This window comes from Saccostrea cucullata, unplaced genomic scaffold (genome assembly GCF_032062105.1).
Source record: "Saccostrea cucullata isolate Sc308-1 unplaced genomic scaffold, CSIRO_AGI_Scuc_v1 ctg1807, whole genome shotgun sequence".
NCBI classification, from domain to species: domain Eukaryota; kingdom Metazoa; phylum Mollusca; class Bivalvia; order Ostreida; family Ostreidae; genus Saccostrea; species Saccostrea cuccullata.
This window is the reverse complement of record NW_026925842.1, coordinates 59,844-80,818: the sequence shown is the minus strand read 5'-3', so window position 1 is coordinate 80,818 and position 20,975 is coordinate 59,844. Positions and strand designations below refer to the sequence as shown.

Here is a 20,975-nt window from a genome sequence, read left to right as displayed (position 1 = left end):
AGAAATTGTTTCCTATTTATACTCTACAATTTTAATTGCAATTAGGGCATGTGATTTTTTTTATTGAAATTAACTTAACCTTTTTTTATATTCAGTTATTCATGTAATCAAAAGCAATAAGGAATTTCAAAACAATACTCATTCATCAAAATAAAAAAAGGTAAAAAAAAAAAAAAAAAAAAAAAAAAAGGTATAAGGAGAATATTTTCAACATGCCTGTTCACAGAAAATTCCAATGGATGATTAAAATATTTTTTACCAACAGAGCAATATTAAAACAGGCTTATTTCCATTAATTCAAAGGATAAACACGTGCACTTTGTCAATTCACCTACTATGTGTGTATTATTTTAACTCATTTATCAAGGGATTGTTAAAAAAGACCCATAATAATAATCAAGTACAGGAATCTATCATTTTTAACACTACGAAATTTGTTTCCTTATTAATAGTTTCCTTAAATGACCTAAATATCCATTATCCTCAAATGACTTAATATTTATTATCTATTTCTTTTAGAAAAATCTATTGGCCTTTCCTCTGTTTTTCACCCTATACAATAGTAAAACAAACTGCAGAAGTACAAGGCATGCATGTCAATAAATAAATTTATTGGAAATGCACGGATGAAATGTGATCCCTCTTGTGGCAACCATTCATGTATTTTTTTTTTCATTTTATTTTTCCAGCCAAAATATAATAACTATATTTATTTAAAGATTGAAACACAAAGGTACACAATTTAGCTAAAGTTATTATCAAATGATTACTATTTATTCCTAAATATGATTGCATTGCTAGTATGTTTTTGCTTTTATACTCTTTCTGGAATTATGGTATTCTCTACTATTCCCAGAGTCGTACATGTATGTAAATTATTATAAACTTGATTACATATATGTTTCCATGGGAATATTTCCTGTAAATTCGTTATTTACTTGTAGTACAGGATGCAATTAGCAAGGTACTTTTTCGAGTACAATATATATTTTTAAAAAAATAGGAAACTGATTTTAAATTCATTTATTTACAACAATTCGTTTATCTTTTTATACTTGTGATGAAAAAAAAATTCCTGCTTTGGAGATCATTTGAACTCTGTTTTTACTTGTCAACAAATCTGTCAAATAACGGGCGATATTCTCCAAAACTCGACGACGAGGGAAACATAATCTTGATGACTCTAACATTTCAATCGTCGACTTTCCTTACTAACATACATACATCTATTTTTACGTCCTATGGTCGAAACAATAACCTTGTCAAATGCTTACAGACTTTTTTCATACTGATTGTCATGCCATTTTTTACACACTAAGTTGTCCAAGACCCCCCCCCCCCAAAAAAAAGAGAAGGATCACATCTTCATGGCGGGTGTGACCGGTCTGTATGGGATGCTAATACCTCCATGGCACCTGATCCAACCTCTGATTTTTTTAATGGATGTCCTTGTTTTACATGCTCAATTGTTTTTGTTTGATGGAATTTTAACTGTTCGTTATTTACATTACATACAATACATTTATCTATTTTTTTAAAAATAGGTAAAGAGGTAATGTTTCGCATAGTATATAGAAAAACAATTCAGTTAAGTTTAATCTTGTCTATCAATCCTGTTTCATTTCATGTTTTGTTGAAAACTGAGCAATTAATGTATATAAAGCTTTCCATCATAATTTTCCTTTCTGCAATATTTAAGTGTACAATTGGTCAGTAGAAGTAATATATGTCAACGTTGTTTTATTAGTGCATAGTTGATGTAGTTTCAAAAAAGAATGCATAAAAAAAGCAACCAAAATGAAAAACATAAAACAAAAACATGAAAGCTTTTCACTTTTAAATCATTTTTAAAAAGTACTAATTTTAACTTAAACTAGTTTTAATTTATCATTTTTTCAAGTCCTACAGTTTAGTAATACAGTAAGCATCATAAAACAAATAAAAAAAAAAACATATATCTAAATCTCTGCACACATAATCATACCAGTTTTATATCTCTCTATGTATGTTATCATATTCAATACTATCAAAAAGAAAGCTACGGTCCCAAGAGTGATTATTCCATACACAAAAGAGTTCAGTTCTTTATCTGTACTTGAGGCAATGTCAGAGAGTTGACGATTCATTACGCCATTACTGTTTCCATAGGTGTTACTAAGGCCATTTGAATTTGTGGCTAAATTAGAATCAAAATAATAAAATTTTTTGCTTATTCAATATCATTCGGGGTTTCTTTTTTGTAAAGTTAATATTGCAGCTGTCACAAAAAATAATATAAATGTAATCTTCAGCGGGTTACGTATTTTTTTTTTTACCAAAATAGCTACATCGTTTGTTCCTCTACTTATAAACATAGAGGGATTTTTTTTTATAATTTATATCTATATGTGTATATAGACATATCAAGTAAAATTGAACACATTAAAGAGGAGACAATTGATGTTGATGCCAATGATATAGGGTTGTTTTTTATATGAAAGAGTAAACCTTAAGAATTCAATGAATGTATAGCAGAAAAATGGTCATTCTTTGATCAAAAAAAAAAAAAGAAAGAAAGGCGATAATATTTTTAAGGGGGCCGACTGTGGTTTTATTGTGTGAAAACTTCAATAGCGAAACTATTCATTTTTATACCATATATAAGTTAACTTACATTAACTTAAGTGTACTTGCAAAGCGTGGGGGGAAATCTACCGCCCAGGTATTTTCAAGGGACCGTCTCAAAATACAGGTACATTTACTATAGGAATATATGGGAAACTGCAAAATTTTCACACTAAAATAGACTTTTTGCTCAAACTATAATATATGATGTGTACATGTGTAATATTATATTGTACATTATATGGAAGAACCAAAAAAAAAATGGATAGTTTGCAGCATTCAATCCTCATCTGTAATTACAATTTAGATAATGTTAATGTGACAAACTCAGATTTTTGAATTTCTTGTAACTACGATTGGAACTCCACACAGGTAATAATAATAAGATAATGCATATGTACATTACCAACAATAGGACTGCTTTAACTAAAATTCCAACAAAAGTGACAAAAATTAAATGAGTGACGAATTTTCAATCTACAGCCGTCCATTTTTTTTCAAACAAAAATCATTCGTTCCTTGCGAAATATCTATAAGAGCAACTTTAGAATATTTTTCTTTACTATTGAAAATATTGTTTTCTTTCGATAGTTTTAATAATTTGTTGTTTGATTTTGGTGATTATTATCATTTGTGTGCTATATATTTATCCATTTAATTTATTGTTCGAACTTATTTTACATTTAAAACAGTACTGTAAGATGTATATGATATTGAAATATACCCTCCTGGGTTCTCTCCAGACTAGATTCTGATACAGCCGAGGTGTCTGGTCCTTTAGTTGGAGCTGGAAATACTTCTGATGATGTTAGAAGAGTAGCTGATGATTTTAGGTGATATGGTGTGGTATTTTCAGCTAATAAACAAGCGATAAAAAATATTTTGACCATCAAAAATTGCAAATACAAGTAGCAAAAAAAAGCGTACTACACATTAACTTAGTATAAATCATTCATCGAGAGAAAAATTAATGCTTTTTAACATTTGAACAATAATAAAAAATATATATGTATGTAACCACTTTCAAGTTTAACTGAAAAAAATCTGCTTTTGTTTCGTTACACTATTTTCTTAATCTAAAATGACCCAGATAGAAAGGGAAAGAAAAATAAATACTTTCTGCCTGGTAGATTCACAATGTACATGTATAAGTAAAATACTGTTTTTTTTCCTTTAAATTATACCTTTACATCCTTTAGAGGGATCACAATGTTCTTTGGTACAGTTGCATTGTAATTGGCATTCGTCACCATAGCTAGGGTATCGACAGGTCTTCTCACAATTATAACCCAACTTTCCATATTCACAACCAACTATTTGCATATATTTTTTTTAAATAATTGTATCGAATTTTATCATTTTAATTTTCAGATAGCAATTAAACGAGGATATATTCTTAAGAATATGAATAAATACCATTGCAGCCGTAAACATGGTGGCATTTTTCAACCAAACAATTGCACATGGACAGGCACAGGACACCGTAATAGGGAGGTGGACAAGCTAATCTGCAACCGTGACCAAAATAACCCTTCGCACAAGCTGAAAACGGATATAAAGACATGGAATAAACAAATAAATCAGTATTTGACAGTTCCTTAATACGACTGAAATATTAAACTATTATAAAGATACAAACGTATGCATTGCTTCAATGCCTTGTTCCATATATATCCACTGCAACATGTTTTTCCAACTAACCTGGTAAGCAAAATATTCATATGTACATGTATTAGGACTCAAATATTGTTTTTACCATTCATATTCTGTTCATAATTAAGAATTTATCTAGGGGCCTATAACTGTAATTAGAAAATATTTCCTTAAAAAATTAATAAAAACAAAAACGATGACAACAAACTAATTTTAAATCATTGGCATTCAACAATCAATTTCCCCCAATGCCTTTACCGTTTCTTTTGTTTTATATAATATATCATTGTTACAATATATACAGATTTAAATTCCTCCTTACCCTCCGCATATCTGTGCTGTAGTAACAAGAAAACAGTGCAATAAAAAGTATTCAATATGCATCAACGTGGTATATAGAGTGAGACCCATCTTAGAAATTTTACAATATCATAGCATTTCCTTGTTTGATTTATGATTTCCAGAACGATCTAAAATTTTTAAGTCTGTACTTACATGTTTCCGTTACAATCAAATATTTGATCTCTATAAACATCATTTTAATTATTATATTTCAACTTATGCAACTAAAATGAAACATTGCTATATTTTGACTTCTTTAAATAACGTGTTACTTCAAGACAATCAGTTTTATTTTCTTAACTGGACATCATGTTTTTGCATTTTTTTTTTTCTTAATAGTCTTCAATCAATATAACTAACTTTTTCTGTATTTGAATACTGGTATATCTAATTACTGATAAACAAGTTTGTGAAACCACAGAAATAATATGAGTTTCGTTAAAAGTCATCATTTTGAAAGTTATACAGTCGATACATTGACCTCGTCAACAAATATAATTTATCATTGAGTCAAATGCTGACTGACGTTTTTCATACTTATTGTTAGTCCTATATATATACACTGAGATGATGACGGATTTCTGCGTTATTTCCCTATCATGACAAGAAGCACACGCGGCGGGTGTGACCGGTTGACAGGGGATGCTCACTCCTCCATGGCACATGATCCAACCTCTGATGTTTTGGAGGTCCCTGGTTGCTCTGTCCCCTATTGTGTTTTGTTATATTGACTTTGATATTGGATACTGTTCGTAATCTCCGTCTATTTCATGAATTAGTTGTCATGTTACAGAAATAGAGGAAATACAACCGGCTAAGGTATACCGATGTCTCTTTTGTATATGGGATTGTTCTCAGTAAACTGCTTCTTCTGCTTTAGTTTCAATCAAATTGGCATTAAGCAATGTCCTCGCTTATTGAACAACCATTTTAAAGTTAATGTGATTTAACCACTTAAGGTTAAATCCATTTATCAAAGTGCCATTAAGCTTTATAGTACGGCGGCTTTTCGAGGTATCATTCCGGTCCTGGGCCTGTATTTAGTGCCATCCTGTACTCAGGGTTTTGGGGTTATTAGTTGAACCCAAGCACCAAAACCTATGACATCGAGCGCAAAAAATCAAGTTTCTTCAAAATTTCACCCCCCCCCCACAACCACACCCTTTAATAAAGGTAACATGTTAACGAAAATTATCTGCTGCTTTATCGTGTTTTGTTCTGTTTTCTTTTCCATATAATATAAAACCTTAATCCATACCCACAGCAATGACTTGCCCAAATCGTTACCGCTGAAAATGCATCCTACCTGGAGGAACATATTGCCCAAGCGGATATTTGGCTCAACAAACCTATATTCTTAAGAGCGAGTCTACGAGAAAATCATGCAAAATTAAAATTTGTCACACAAGTCACATTTTAAAAAGATGATTCTAAATACATAATTTTGAAGAGAATGGACCTATGAAACTATTGTGAAAAAAAATTCAACAAAGGTGCCCTCCTAATCGAGATAGCCCCGAATCTATTTATAGCCCACTGGTGGGTTGGATTTTCAAGGAAAAATAGCACTTTTATAAGCCCTTCAAAAAAATAAAATAAAACAATGATTTTGAAAAATTTTGTGTTCCATGTTGAATTAATAAGTTTAACTTTTTTGTTTATAGTTGAATTTTGTTTACCAGATCTTATTCATTTGGGAAATTCAAAATGTTTTACAAGTTTGCCTTTCCAGAAAGCCTGAAATATCATCTCTTTGGTATCAATAATGTCAAAGAAATAAAACAGAAAGGGAGATATTTTAATGCAATGAATATATGGATTATTACACCTGAAGTTCCCAAATGACTTATTCAGCAAACTCCACAGTAAAGTACGCAGTTTCTTTTGGCCGCAGTATATATATATATATATGGAAAGCATGGACGTCTGCGAGAGCACCCAAGGCGATTTTTCGTGAAATTTCATTCTAGCGGTCTTTGTGGTTCTGGGTGTTTACAATTTACTTAAATTCAAATACTTTCCTTGATTCTGCTTGAACTATATTTTCTTAACACAATACGGAATTATCAACAATAATTATCATTCATTTAAAAGCAGCTAATCATTAAAGTTTGACAGGAATTAATTTAATAAATCCAATTACAGACTAAAAAATTAACATAAAATTAGCGTTGACCACTCTTCATTCATTACCGTCTTCCAAGGAAGACGGTATTGTATAGTTGAAGTTTTTTACAGTCTTTGGACTATACACTTCCTCTCTTTTGTGATTGGTAGAAATTCCATGATTAGAAAATTTTCATTTATTTCATTGGTTGAAATGCTGTTCAAGGCAAGGGAGATAACTTTCTGATGATCTATTTTTCGTACGACTTAACAATTTTGCAAGTTTTCCAATCTTAAAAAAATGACAAAACGAACAACAAAATGAGCAGTAATTATTTCTTAATAACATGATGTCTTTTTATAGCAATAAATAAAAAGGTCTCTTTAATTTCATTATAAATAAAATTTGATAGTTATTGCTTGCAGGCTTTACAATTTGTTATTATTCTTTTCCCCTTTCTTGTTTGAAGAGTGAATGGGAATCAGTCGAGGTTTGCCGAAAGCTCTCGGCCAGTCAAAGTTTACGGAGATGACCGAGCGACAACCGTGGTAGGGCTAATGCCCGTAAAAAGCTAATTTAGAAATACAAAATCAAGAAATTCAAAAGAATTATACGGCCTGTTAAGTGTAGATCTGTTTACTGTTTAAAATTGTTGCTAAAGACGGTAAGCTTTTTTGAAAAGCTCTACTTGTTTTTTTTGCAGAATCTACTTTTGTGCGAGAACCAGTTTTCCCTTCCCGTCAACAAATCTATATATAGAAATCACGTCATTGTCGATTCTCCTTGTGTGGCTTACCCATTTACAATTGTAATAAGGCATAGTACTGAGGATCAATATATATACGACACACCGAAACTATAGATATTTATAAGCATCGTACTTCTTTTCTAAATTTTCCTTGGCTTTCAAGGAAAAACCCCTACATAAACAAATACATGGGCGCAGACATTTGGGCGCAGACATTTTGGACACCCAAAGTTGTGCGGAGGAGAAAATGCTACCTGGCGCGTGATTGGTCAATAAGAGAAAAGACTTGATATGTATTTGACAAGTGAAATAAAGTTGATAAAAATGTAATATCAAGACTTGGGTTTCTTTGAGATATGTAGGAGTTACAGGTAAAAATTTGAAAGGAGGGGTGCCCTTTGGTTAGAGATTTTCATTTGGTGTCAAACGCACCTTGTTGTAAACAAATGGAAATTGAAAGTAAAAGTGCCGCGTGACGGTATATTTTTTCTGGCATGTTTTGTTTTCCAATATCTCGAACTTTCACGACAAAAAGGCCATTTGCCCGAAATTCAATATATGTATGAGTGACAGGGGCTCAAGTTTGTATGGAAGTCTATGGGAAAACATTTAGTGGTGGTGTTTGTCCAATAGAATAGGTATGTATTTCATGGAAAAACATTGATTACAGCCAAAAAATAAATCAGTTCCTATTTTTTTGGCATTGAGATCATATTTTAATTAGTTTTTACTATTTCTTAAAAAAAATAGAGGGTTTGGGTAAATTGAGGTCCACAATGGGGGCTGCACATGGTGAAAAAATGCAAAAAATTTTGCCCTAGCTCTCATATTTTCAATAAATGTACATGTAAATAATTTTAAATAAATATTTCTGCTGAAATTTGCTGTGAATATTGTAAATAATACAATATTGATGTTTATGGGCATCATCAATACACAGAACATATGAATATCCCCCTCGCAGTTTGAGAAATTCATTTAAATCCATTTATTTTATGAGTGCAGACATTGGAACAGATTGACTAATCCTCTTTCAAATTTGTGTAAATTAGAGTTGATTGAATAATTTATAACAAAATTAGACTGCTGTTAAGTAATTAGGTTACTTTGTTTTTACTTAAGGGGCCTAATCCAGCAACAAAGCCAATTTCAGTCATGTAATCAGTGCTGGCTTGATATAAAAATTATAGTTTGGGGAAAACTTAGAGATTACTAGTAGGAAATTTAATTTAGATTACTGTAAAATATATTTTAGCAGAAAATACATTGAAAATCAAAGAAATTTGCAAAATTATTATTGCAGAAATGATGAAAAAAGTGTCTGAATATCCTTCCTCTTTGCCATATCCAATCTTGTTATTCTGCAGAAAAGAGAGGGGGGGGTTGTACTCTAGATAATGATTCTGGAATATGAAGGAATTTTTTTAAAATGTGGTTTATTTCAACAACAAGAGTCATGCTTATCTGCAGTTATTTTTTTTCAATTTCTTCGATATTTTTAAAAATAATTATCTCAGTAAATTCTATTTAAACATGAATATTTTAAAGCTATTTCATCACTAATGCTTATAAAAAATTCAAAAGATGGTGTAAATAATAAAAAAATATAATATAAGCTACTACATGCATTTATCAGTATGCTTTTATAAAATAAAATGTATTTCAGCGATGCATTGCCAAGAAGGAGGAGATTAATGAACCCTCTCCTCTTACAATGAACAACACATGGACACTCTCAGGATGGTCCCTTTGCTTTCATTAAGAGTTCCAAGGTATGGTTTTCCTAGAAAATCTAGTTAATCTCTTAATATTTAAGTTATTTAGAACTTTTGATAGATTATTAGAAAATAAATTTCTTCAGAACTGCAGTTATTTAAGGATGTACAACACACCTACCCCAAAAAATTCCTGTCGTTTAATTTTCGTTATTTTTGTATATCTAGTACATGACTATATCTACTGCATGTATGCATATTTTTTTTTGACATACATATCATCAAAACAATTTTTAAAGACCTTAAACTGAAAAACTATGAATTTTCTAAGCCTTGAAAATTGCGTATATTTCAAATTCAATTTTTTTTGTGAAAAAACCTGTCGTTTAATTTTGGTAAAAAACTTTCTTTAGGTAGCTGGTAGTAAAAATAATCTTCATAATTTTTTATATAATTTTTGTACGACCAGTTTTGATTTAATAGCGGAAAATTACCCCCTCCCCCTTTCTCAATAAATCACGTTCCCGCGCGTCTTTCAGACGGGGGTCGATCACTTTGTTATATGAATCTACAAATACACATTTAAAAAAAATAAAATGGAATATTGCTTTTGCTTCAAAAATATATTAACTTACAAATTTAAAAGTTCTCATGTGTAAAGCGTATTTAAATGTAGATTTTTAGGCAATTTTTGAATACCCCTTTCACCCCCACCCCTTCCTTTTTTGCGTCGCAGACCATTAGCGTTTGACGAAACATCGTTTACAATGCAAATATACTGGTATTTCGTCAAAAATCCCGGAGGTATGCATTAGTTTTTAAGAATAAATATTGATTACTCTTTTTATATGTACAGTGTATCAGGAAAAAATTACTGAAAGATTTTAGTGTTTAGTCCATCTACGTATGCGTTATGCATTCCATATCACATGAAATCTGGATACGAATTCAAGTTTTCTTGAACTTGAATATGTTGATTTTTAATTTTATTTCTTTAATTTTCTTCATTATAAAAATGGTGTATATCAACTCTCCTGTGATATAAATGGAACAAGTAACAGCTTTTCAAAAAGCTTGCCTGACGTAATCAATCAATATCTGTAAGAGAAGTGATAAACCTTTTGAGCAATACTTTTTAGCTCACCTGAGCCAAAGGCTCAAGTGAGCTTTTCTGATCAAAATTTGTCCGTTGTCTGTCGTTGTCGTAGTCGTTGGCGTCGTCGTTGTCGTTAACTTTTCACATTTTCATCTTCTTCTCAAGAACAACTGGGCCAATTTCAACCAAACTTGCTACAAAGTAGCCTTGGGTAAAGGGGATTCAAGTTTGTTCATTTGAAGGGCCACGCCCTTTTCCAAGGGGAGATAATAATGAATTATAGAAAAAATAATGGCATTTTTAAAAAATCTTCTTCTCAATAACCACTGGGCCAGAAAAGATGAAACACATGTGGAATCATCCTCAGGTAGTGTAGATTCATGTTTGTTCAAATCATGACCCCCAGGGGTAGGGTGGGGCAAAAATGGCCGATCAAAGTTTTACATAGGAATATATAGGAAAAATCTTTAAAAATCTTCTTCTTAAGAACCACTGGGCCAGAAAAGATGAAACTCATGTGGAATCATCCTCAGGTAGAGTAGATTCAAGTTTGTTCAAATCATGACCCCCAGAGGTAGAGTGGGGCCAAAATGGCCGATCAAAGTTTTACATATATAGGAAAAATCTTTAAAAATTTTCTTCTCAAGAACCACTGGGTCAGGAAAGATGATGATCATATGAAATCATCCTCAGGTAGTGTAGATTCAAGTTTGTTCAAATCATGACCCCCAGGTGTAGGATGGAGCCAAAATGGCTGCTCAAAGTTTTACATAGGAATATATATGAAAAATCTTTAAAAATCTTCTCAAGAACCACTGGGTCAGGAAATATGAAACTCATTTGAAATCATCCTCAGGTAGTGTAGATTCAAGTTTGTTCAAATCATGACCACCGGGTTTATGTTGGGGCCAAAATAGCCGATCAAAGTTTAAGATAGGAATATATAGGAAAAATCTTCTTCTCAAGAACCATTGAGACAGGGAAGATGAAACTGCTGTGGAATCATCCCCAGGTAGTGTAGATTCAAGTTTGTTCAAATCAGTACCCCCGGCGGTAGGGTGGGGCCAAATGGCCGATAAAAGTTTTACATAGGAATATCTAGGGAAACCTTCTAAAATCTTCTTTTCTAGTACTTGAAAGCAGTGCTTAGTGATATTTAAAGGGAATCATCTTTAGGTAGTGTGGATTCAAGCTTTGTTCAAATCATGATCCCCTGGGGGTTAAAATTCAAGCCCCAATCCTCAGTAAACTTTCAGTTCTGATCTGATGTGTGCTTTTTCCTAGCCAATTGCTCAGGTGAGCAATGTGGCCCCTGGGCATCTTGTTTGTGTTTGAAATATGTCTTTTTATTTGAGAACCTTGTAAAAATATTTAATCATTTAACTTGTAAAAGAACGATGCCTTTGCTGCATTCTGAAGAGTTGTTAACAGAATGGTTAATGTATGTGGGTTTTCTGCCAATCGCAACTTTTCGGTCCCACTCCTCGGGCCTTATCTAGGGAAGGAGAGCACAAATGTATTGTTAATTTATACGCCATGACACCCCCCCTTTTCACAATCTTTGAAATAAAGCATGGATGATGTATATAGACCTATTTTCTGTGGAAAATGGAGTTAACTTTATTCAATGTAATGATATTATCTAAAATATACTATAGAAGGGACTTCTAACTCCGTTTTTACTATGAACAGGTAACTGATGTATAAATTTTTAACATCCGATAATGTCGATACATTCGAGTTTGACCTCTGACGAAAAGACCCGAGATGATGCGATTGCCTTTTCTGCAAGTAGATTGATCTACCCCTGGATCTAAATTTAAAGCTACACCTATTCTGAAATCTGTTGTCATATCATTCATTGTGAACATTTTAGAGAATGGATATAACTAAATACATATGTTGTAGGAAAGCATTTTCTCCAATGAAGTAAACAGTAGTAGTTTGTGTTCATTGATCTTTTTTTTTTCTGAAACGTGGGTACTATAATTTTTTGAGAACGAAATAGGTAAATCCAACATTAAGGCCTTCGTGGAAAAGAAATCCAAGATTTCGCACAGGTAATTTCTTTCGTCAAATCGTCTGGAACCTGGTTGAACTGCGTCGATCGTTTGTGGTGATTGGACTAGTCCATCAAAATATGGAATAAACCAACAGAGGGGAAACAAATTAGAGAAATTATTTCTTTTGTTTTGCATGTCCATATTCTGATACATACTATTCATATGTTGTTTTAAGGAATAAGATATAATTTGTAGATAGAATTTCTGAATCATAAGAAGATGGAGGTTACAATAACAACTTTATTTAATTCCATGGAAGTTAGCACCCCAATTCATACAAAAGAACAATCCAAGAAAAGGCGCGAAGATCGCTTACTCGTGACATTTGGCGCGAAAAGAGCGATTCACCCCTTTTGTAGAACATAAATGGACTGATCCAGTAGTATAGAAATGCAGAAAAAAAGAAACACGGACACGTTGAAACGGTAAATCACATGGAATAATCTGTTTCATGCAAACAGAGTAAACAAAGTAAATACTGCATTATTTTGCATCAGTAAAATCATTGTTTCCCTGGAAAAAAGTTTCTTTTAAAATGCAGGTAAAAGATTTCCAATGTAAATCAGCTTTCACAAAATCTAGCTCTCTGGGTATGATCTATTAGTTTCGGATCAAGCAATTATCAATCCTTATACAGCCTGACGCCGTGACGTCAGGCAATAATTGTAGTTTCTTTCATGTCATTATTTCAAACGAGACAGTATGTGGCCGTCGGGATACATCGACATTTGCATCAGATGTACATACACCCCTCATGATATTGTACGCATTTCTTTCAATGTCGTTGCTTCTAAAGTTAAAATGAAAATTCCGTATTTGTCCACATTAACTCCAAAATATCAAACGTTAAACTCTTCATCTGTTTCAATTTATATCAAATCCCACATTGATATATTTTTTTTAATCTTATAGGCTACGTTTTGTTTTGATTCGAGGAAATGCGAACCGACATTGTTGACAGAAAGTCAAAGTTACGATTTGCTGCAATAGGATATTCATAAATGTAGACAAGTAACAGCTTTTCAAAAAGCTTGCCTGACTTAATCAATCAATATCTGTAGAGAAGTGATAAACCTTTTGAGGAATACTTTTTTGTGTTTGAAATATGTCTTTATTTGAGAACCTTGTAAAAATATTTAATTATTTAACTTGTAGAAGAACGATGCTTTTACTGCATTCTGAAGAGTTGTTAACAGAATAGTTAAGACGTTGCGCACGGTGTTGGTGTCATTTTCGGTAACGTCAAAATGACGTTATTTTACGTGAAGTTCTAGAAAATTAATTTGACGTTACTTTTTTGCTTACATTTTTTATGAAGGAAAAAATAATCCAGTAATGCCGCCAATTATATAATGCAGTTCATTGAAAATACATGCATGGTAGGAAAAATAAACTTGTTCGACATTGCATTTTAAATTTACATGCTTTTTATTTTATTGATATAAATTCAAAACAATTCCATATCATATCAGTAGGCGCAAAACCACTCCTTTGTTTTCAGTAAATTGTATGATCGTAGATATGTTGCTGATTTAGCATTTAATAAAATTTTTTTTTTCGTTTAAAGTCCCTATTCCCATCCCATCTTTAACCTCCACCATCACTCAGACCCTTACATACTGAGTACCTGTATCTAACAGTAGATCTAAATATTTCAAATAATTCAATTTAAAAAAAGGAGAGGAATCGATTCTGAGAATTGACCTCTCCCTCACTTTAACTTGTCCATAAAAGAATTTTTGATGAAGTGCAGTTTAGAGGCTTCAGTTGCATTTATTCGAAAAATATTTCAGTTTTCTCCTCTCCCCCCTTTTCATCCCCCCTTTTTTATGCGTTGCAACGTATGTGCCTAGCACACAGATCAACGATCGTAGGTTTCATACTCCTTTGGATATCTATGCAGTTTACCTGTTTTTGTGATTGTATGCCTTTTTCATACTTATAAATGGAAGTAAAAGAGTGATTCAAAGAGCGTTTTGAGTATGCTTTCATTAAGATTCAGATTTAATTAATAATTAATGTATGTTGATGCTGAGGAATTTTGGTGCCGGCGGGGTCAGATTTTAATCAGATTAAGGAGATTGTATAGAGTCATTATCCTTTCCCATACATGAAGGATATGGAGATAAACTAGACTTTGATTAAATGAATGGTTACTTAGTACCATTTTGGTCAGTTTAAATGAGTTTAAAAGCATTTTTAAAAAGTTAAGAAAAAATGAAACATTACTAAATAAATTATTACTAAATAAATTATGAAAAAGGAAGAAAGAACATTGCTAACAGGCACGTAACAAGGGGTCGTGCCCCCCCCCCCATTTATTTTAAAATAACTTTTACTATTGAAATGTTCATTCAAAGCCCCCCCCCATTTTGGCAAAATAATATAAGGGTAATGTAGTAATTGTATGAAGAAAAGAAAATTTGATACTAAGAAGTTTGCGTTGAAAGATGTTCGCCTTCAACCCCCCACCCCCACCCAAATGAAATAGGATTTTCGAGTTTGGGCAAACAAAATTTCTCTTTTCTTTTGGCTTGACAACTTTTTTTTGGTAAGTAATATTTATATCCGGCTGCACCCCTCCCCCACACCCCCCCACTTTCACAAAGGATGCTACGTCACTAGCTATAGCTTATGACCCAATATATTAATGAAAAATATTTTTATGTAATAGATCATATTAAGTAAAATTTTAGTGGTTAAGAAGGGGCGGAGGGAGCGAATTAATGTGATCTAATTTACTTAGAACCTATTTCGCTTTTTCATTTGCTAATTAGTCAGCCCGTGGAGTTACTGCATAGACATAAAATCTTAACAATTAAGTGATAGAAAATTTAGTAGCAGCTTATTGGATGAAAAAGCGGGTTAGGTTCTAATGAAAGAAAAATTGCAAGAAACTAGCTTTATTTCGCCATAACCTGTTTCAGAATGTCGTCAATTTCGAATGTAAACACCTTTTTTTTAACATGATAAAAAACAACTTTGTTTTATTTCATACGATGCTACCGGGTTAATGACAAAAAGAATTAATTTTCAAATTATGAAGTGAAAACCTGATACTTTATCTACATTACAACTTCCAACACCCCCTAACCCTTATTCAATATTGGACTATTCAATGTAAACCCGCCATGTATAGAACAGTTTACGCCAGCATCAAATAGAGTTGACACACTTTACTGTCAGGTAATTCAAATTTGAAATCACACCCTTACATAAATTTTGGTTTGATTGATTTTTTTCTGGTGTCTTTATTCGAACTCTGAATGGTACTATTGTACAGATTTTTGACAAGGATATATACTGATACAGTGTACTAGTATATAGTGTACATGTTTTGCTTCTATATATTAATACAACTTTCAAAACTTAAAATTATTCTTAAAATTAATCATTATTGGTATAGTTTTCTTTTATCCATATCAGGCTCATTAGCTATAAGAGTAAAATTTTGGAGAGAAAAAAAATCTTTTGACGTTTTAGATTACATTTTATGCATTGAACGTAATAACGTACGTCAAAACGCCATATTTTTACGTCTGTGACATAACATGTTGACTTTTATTTTTTGGTAGGATTTTGTCACCATTCCATTGAAATTAATTTGGAATATACCAATAACTTTTTGAAGAGATGCACATTTCATAAAAATCCTCTAATTTTCAATATGTCTATTTTTAATGACTACTTATACGATTTATGTCACAACATTCATACAATTATAGTTAGATTTATTACTTTTGGGCAATGTGTGACATTTATTGTTGACTTTGTAAAACCCCTCTAAAACAAATACTTCTTTATAGAATCAATTAATTTTCATATCTACGTAAAGTTTTGATTTTGCACATTTAGTAATAAATGTTGTTTTGTAGTAAATTAGAAAAATTAATTCTTAACACTAAAGTAATTCATGGAGTGTAGCATTTAAATGTGACGTTTTTGCCGTAAAATTCAATTGTGACATATAGCTACATGTTGTACATATATGTGACATGGCAATTATTATCAAAATTTAAGATGCCGCAAGTTAAAATTCTGTCTAGAGGACTTTTCCTTAATAACATGGCAACATTTTGTAGAATTTAAAATAAATTTCAACATTAATTTTTCACCCAGCATTACAAAATTGGGGATTTTACGAATCTTAAAAACTCTGTGACATTGATGAACCTCCAAACTTTGTGACACGCCATCTTATTCCATATATTCAAAATAAATCGGCTTAATAGCAGAAACCCAACATACATATCCACAAAAACGATCCGTCTAATTTAAAATATGCTTCCTTGCACACAAAAAGGATCATTGAGATGCAATTTCAAAATTGATTAAGCTCATGAAATTATTTTTTTAAGTAACCGAAGACTTTTTATGTGTATCCCATATTTCGTCGATTTACGCGCGTCTACACCTCTGTCTTGGATTCTGAGAAACGCGTTCAGAACATACGGATTGAATAACATCACAATTGCTAGAATTTACATCAATTACATCATATTTTGAATTTTTCTGCCAAATTTTATGTTTGTATTGTTTGTTTTATGGAAGTTATCAAAATTTTGTTATTGCATGTGCGACGCTCCTGTTACCCGTCTACATGCGTTTTTGACGTAATTGACTGAATAAACGAATTAATATATTGGTTAAATGGAATTTTTTTAACAATATTTTTGTTAAAATGTATTAAGTATACAAATACCGACCGAATGATATATAGTTTTCATATGGTGAATTGTTTTAAAATCATGAAAATAGGACAAATGCCGCCGCAATAGCGATTTTTGACCTTTTGACACCAACATCGTGACCGACGTCTAACAATGTGGGTTTTCTGCTAATCGCAACTCCTCGGTCCCACTCCTCGGGCCTTATCTAGGGAAGAAGACCACAATTGTATTGTTAATTTATACGCCATGACACCCCCCCCCCCTTTTTTACAAACTTTGAAATAAAACCATGGATGATGTATATAGACCTATTTTTTGTGGAATATGGAGTTAACTTTATTCAATGTAATGATATTATCTAAAATTACTATAGAAGGGACTTCTAACTCCGTTTTTACTATGAACAGGAAATGTGTAAATTTTTAACATCCGATGAAGTTGATACATTCGAGTTTGTTTTTCGACCTCTGACGAAAAGACCCGAGATGATGCGATTGCCTTTTCTGGAGGTAGATTGCTCTACCCCTGGATCTAAATTTAAAAAAAGCCACACCTATTTTGAAATCTGTTGTCAAATCATTCATTGTGAACATTTTAGAGAATTGATATAACTAAAACATATGTTGTAGGAAAGCATTTTCTCCAATGAAGTAAACAGTAGTAGTTTGTGTTCATTGCTCTTTTTTTTCTGAAAGGTGGTTACTATAATTTTTTTAGAACGAAATAGGTAAAACCAACATTAAGGCCTTTGTGGAAAAGAAATCCAAGATTTCGCACAGGTTTCTTTCGTCAAATCGTCTGGAATCTGGTTGAACTGCGTCGATCGTTTGTGGTGATTGGACTAGTCCATTAAAATTTGGAATAAACCAACAGAGGGGAAACAAATTAGAGAAATCATTTTTTTTGTTTTGCATGTCCATATTCTGATACATACTATTCATATGATGTTTTAAGGAATAAGATAAAATTTGTAGACAGAATTTCTGAATCATATGAAGATATAGGTTACAATAACAATTATTCCATGGAAGTTAACACCCCATTCATACAATAGAACAATCCAAGAAAAGGCTCGAAGATCGCTTACTCGTGACATTTGGCGCGAAAAGAGCGATTCACCTCTTTTGTAGAATGTAAATGGACTGATCCAGTAGTATAGAAATGCAGAAAAAAAGATACACGGACACGTTGAAACGGTAAATCACAGGCATTAATCTGTTTCATACAAACAGAGTAAACAAAGTAAATACTGCATTATTCTGCATCAGTAAAATCATTGTTTCCCTGAAAAATGTTTCTTTTAAAATGCAGGTGAAAGATTTCCAATGTAAATCAGTTTGCACAAAATCAAGCTCTCATGGTATGATCTATTAGTTTCGGATCAAGCAATTATCAATCCTTATACAGCCTGACGCCGTGACGTCAGGCAATAATTTCAGTGCAAGTGAACAATTCTTTTCAATTCTATACTTACATTGTGTATATGAGGTCTATAGTATTCAATTCTCTGATTTATCAGGTCTTGCTGTAAATGTATCTGATTCTGTGGAAAACCGTGAATAAGGTGAGGAAAATGAACATCTCCTACATTTTTAGAGTTGTTCCTCTTTGATCAGTAAGGGTCTGAGAACAACATCGATTTTACATTGTAAAAAGTTTATTGTTTATTTATTGTTGTTTTATTTAATTAAAGAAGAAAAACAAGATTTATATCGTGTATGCACAAATTGTAATGAAGACCATTAATCGGAATGTTATATAGCCAATTGTACAAAAAAAAAATGAAAATTTTGGCAATGTAAAATAAAATTTTCAGAATAAAAAAAAATGCTGCGCTTTGATCAAAAATCAATTTATAGTATATGAAATGAAATGAAATAAACATTAAGAGATGGTATTAACTATTTTACGGAGTTTAATCGGGTTAATTAAAAAAAATACTTATTGATTGAGTATGGTACGCACAATCACAGCCAAGCCCCATATCCCAATTTTCTTTCATGGTTGATATACATCGGGATCGTTTTACTCGTCGTTTTGACGCTTTATTTTTGACGTTAAACTTGACGTCACGTCAAACGTTCAATTGAAATCGCAAGAGTTATCTTCCCCAGTGTGTTGTACGTCTTTAAGCACTTTGCTTACAATTGAGCACTGTTTTCAATCAGACAATATGATTTATCTGCCCTTGGCATTTAATCAATTTATCAATTATGTCAATAATAAGAAATGATATACAAATGAAATTCTTTGCCTTTCATGAGAATATACATATTTAACATCAATTCCATGAAATGTCCATGAAAATTGGCTAAAATGTAGGTCACCCCCCTTCAAAATTAAAATTTTTTTAGTGGGGATGTATTTGATTCTCTGATGCCAGCAACCCACTGCTGATAGATTTTTTTTAATCTTATGTACATTTGAACTACATATAATTCTCTTTCTTTCCATTGATTATTTTATCTACATTAGATTTCACTCTTTCCATAACCCAGCGTTTTCTTACAAAAACCTGCTGATTTTCTTCATTTTCCATTAATAACGGGTACCTGCTACCCTGAATGATTAACATGATCTACCTTGAGAAATTTTTAGAGATAATAAGAAAAACAAGCAAAACACATGCGAGATTAATCATTTTATTTTAAAAGTTTGAAAGAAAAATAGAAAAAATGCTTCAATTTATTGACATTTTTTCTGTTTTACAGATGAGGGTCTGATTGACTGGGGTGTGAAATGTAACAGCCAATGGTGTACTTAAGCTAAGACTGTCAGTCCCAATATTCAAGAGGTGAGATAAGCAATGGATATGTGTTCTAAATTTACTAAATTGACCACTTTTTATAAATGTTTCTTTTACTCTATAGGAAAAACCCCTACATAAACAAATACATGGGCGCAGACATTTTGGACACCCAAAGTTGTGCGGAGGAGAAAATGCTACCTGGCGCGTGATTGGTCAATAAGAGAAAAGACTTGATATGTATTTGACAAGTGAAATAAAGTTGATAAAAATGTAATATCAAGACTTGGGTTTCTTTGAGATATGTAGGAGTTACAGGTAAAAATTTGAAAGGAGGGGTGCCCTTTGGTTAGAGATTTTCATTTGGTGTCAAACGCACCTTGTTGAAAACAAATGGAAATTGAAAGTAAAAGTGCCGCGTGACGGTACATTTTCTCTGGCATGTTTTGTTTTCCAATATCTCGAACTTTCACGACAAAAAGGCCATTTGCCCGAAATTTAATATATGTATGAGTGACAGGGGCTCAAGTTTGTATGGAAGTCTATGGGAAAACATTTAGTGGTGTTTGTCCTCAAATAGGCTTAAACCGAAAATAGATCACACACTCCTAAGCTAGTTCTTCTAAAAGAAAACCAGTTTACAGGCTACTTGGAACTCTGTAAAACATCGAGGACTCCCGAAAGAGTAATGGAGGCTTACACTAGGACTTCACTTCCGGCATACAATCTTAATGTGTCATCATCTCCCGAGGGAGATGAAGATGACATGACAATAAGAGAAAATTCATTTGACTTTTCATATCTCTATGAGAAACGCAGTGCTGTGTTTGATACAACGGGTGAACTTTTGTTTATAATTATCTGTCTGCTTTAATGAGTTATTTTTATAAAACATCTTTCAAGGAATTTCTTGGATTTACAATGAATCTCAAGATATACACTTTTGAATCTCTTTATTTTTTACCGGAATTATCGATCTTTTCGAACTCTTCAGTGCATGAAGAGTAAAAAAGTCATTATTTACATGGAAGGAAAATGGCAGCGATGTCGTCGGGTATGTGTGATTTTGGTGAAGATTGTGAAGAAACGGCGATTTATTATTTTAAAGACTGTGTTAAACAAACCTTTTACCACCTCAGATATTTGGACTCTAACTCTAAGGGTATAGATCTGCCCGAAAATTATTTAATTCTATCCAGAGCGGGTGTCAATGTAATCACACTAGCATTTG

At 32.2% G+C, this 20,975-nt stretch overlaps 2 long non-coding RNA genes across 3 annotated transcripts; one reads left to right on the top strand and one right to left on the bottom strand.

Moving 5' to 3' along the window:
- Positions 1 to 3,384: 3,384 nt before the first annotated feature.
- On the bottom strand, positions 3,385 to 4,088 carry LOC134269892 (uncharacterized). Its single transcript, XR_009992669.1, has 3 exons — positions 4,021 to 4,088; positions 3,789 to 3,917; positions 3,385 to 3,460 (listed from the first exon to the last, which is right to left on the bottom strand). It is a non-coding gene; the product is annotated as an uncharacterized LOC134269892 (long non-coding RNA).
- Positions 4,089 to 7,666: 3,578 nt separating this feature from the next.
- On the top strand, positions 7,667 to 20,021 carry LOC134269891 (uncharacterized). 2 transcript variants are annotated; one of them, XR_009992667.1, is made up of 2 exons: positions 7,667 to 7,825; positions 19,710 to 20,021. It is a non-coding gene; the product is annotated as an uncharacterized LOC134269891 (long non-coding RNA). The 2 variants fall into 2 exon arrangements; XR_009992668.1 differs by lacking the exon at positions 7,667 to 7,825 and adding an exon at positions 9,171 to 9,226.
- The last annotated feature ends 954 nt before the right edge of the window (positions 20,022 to 20,975 follow it).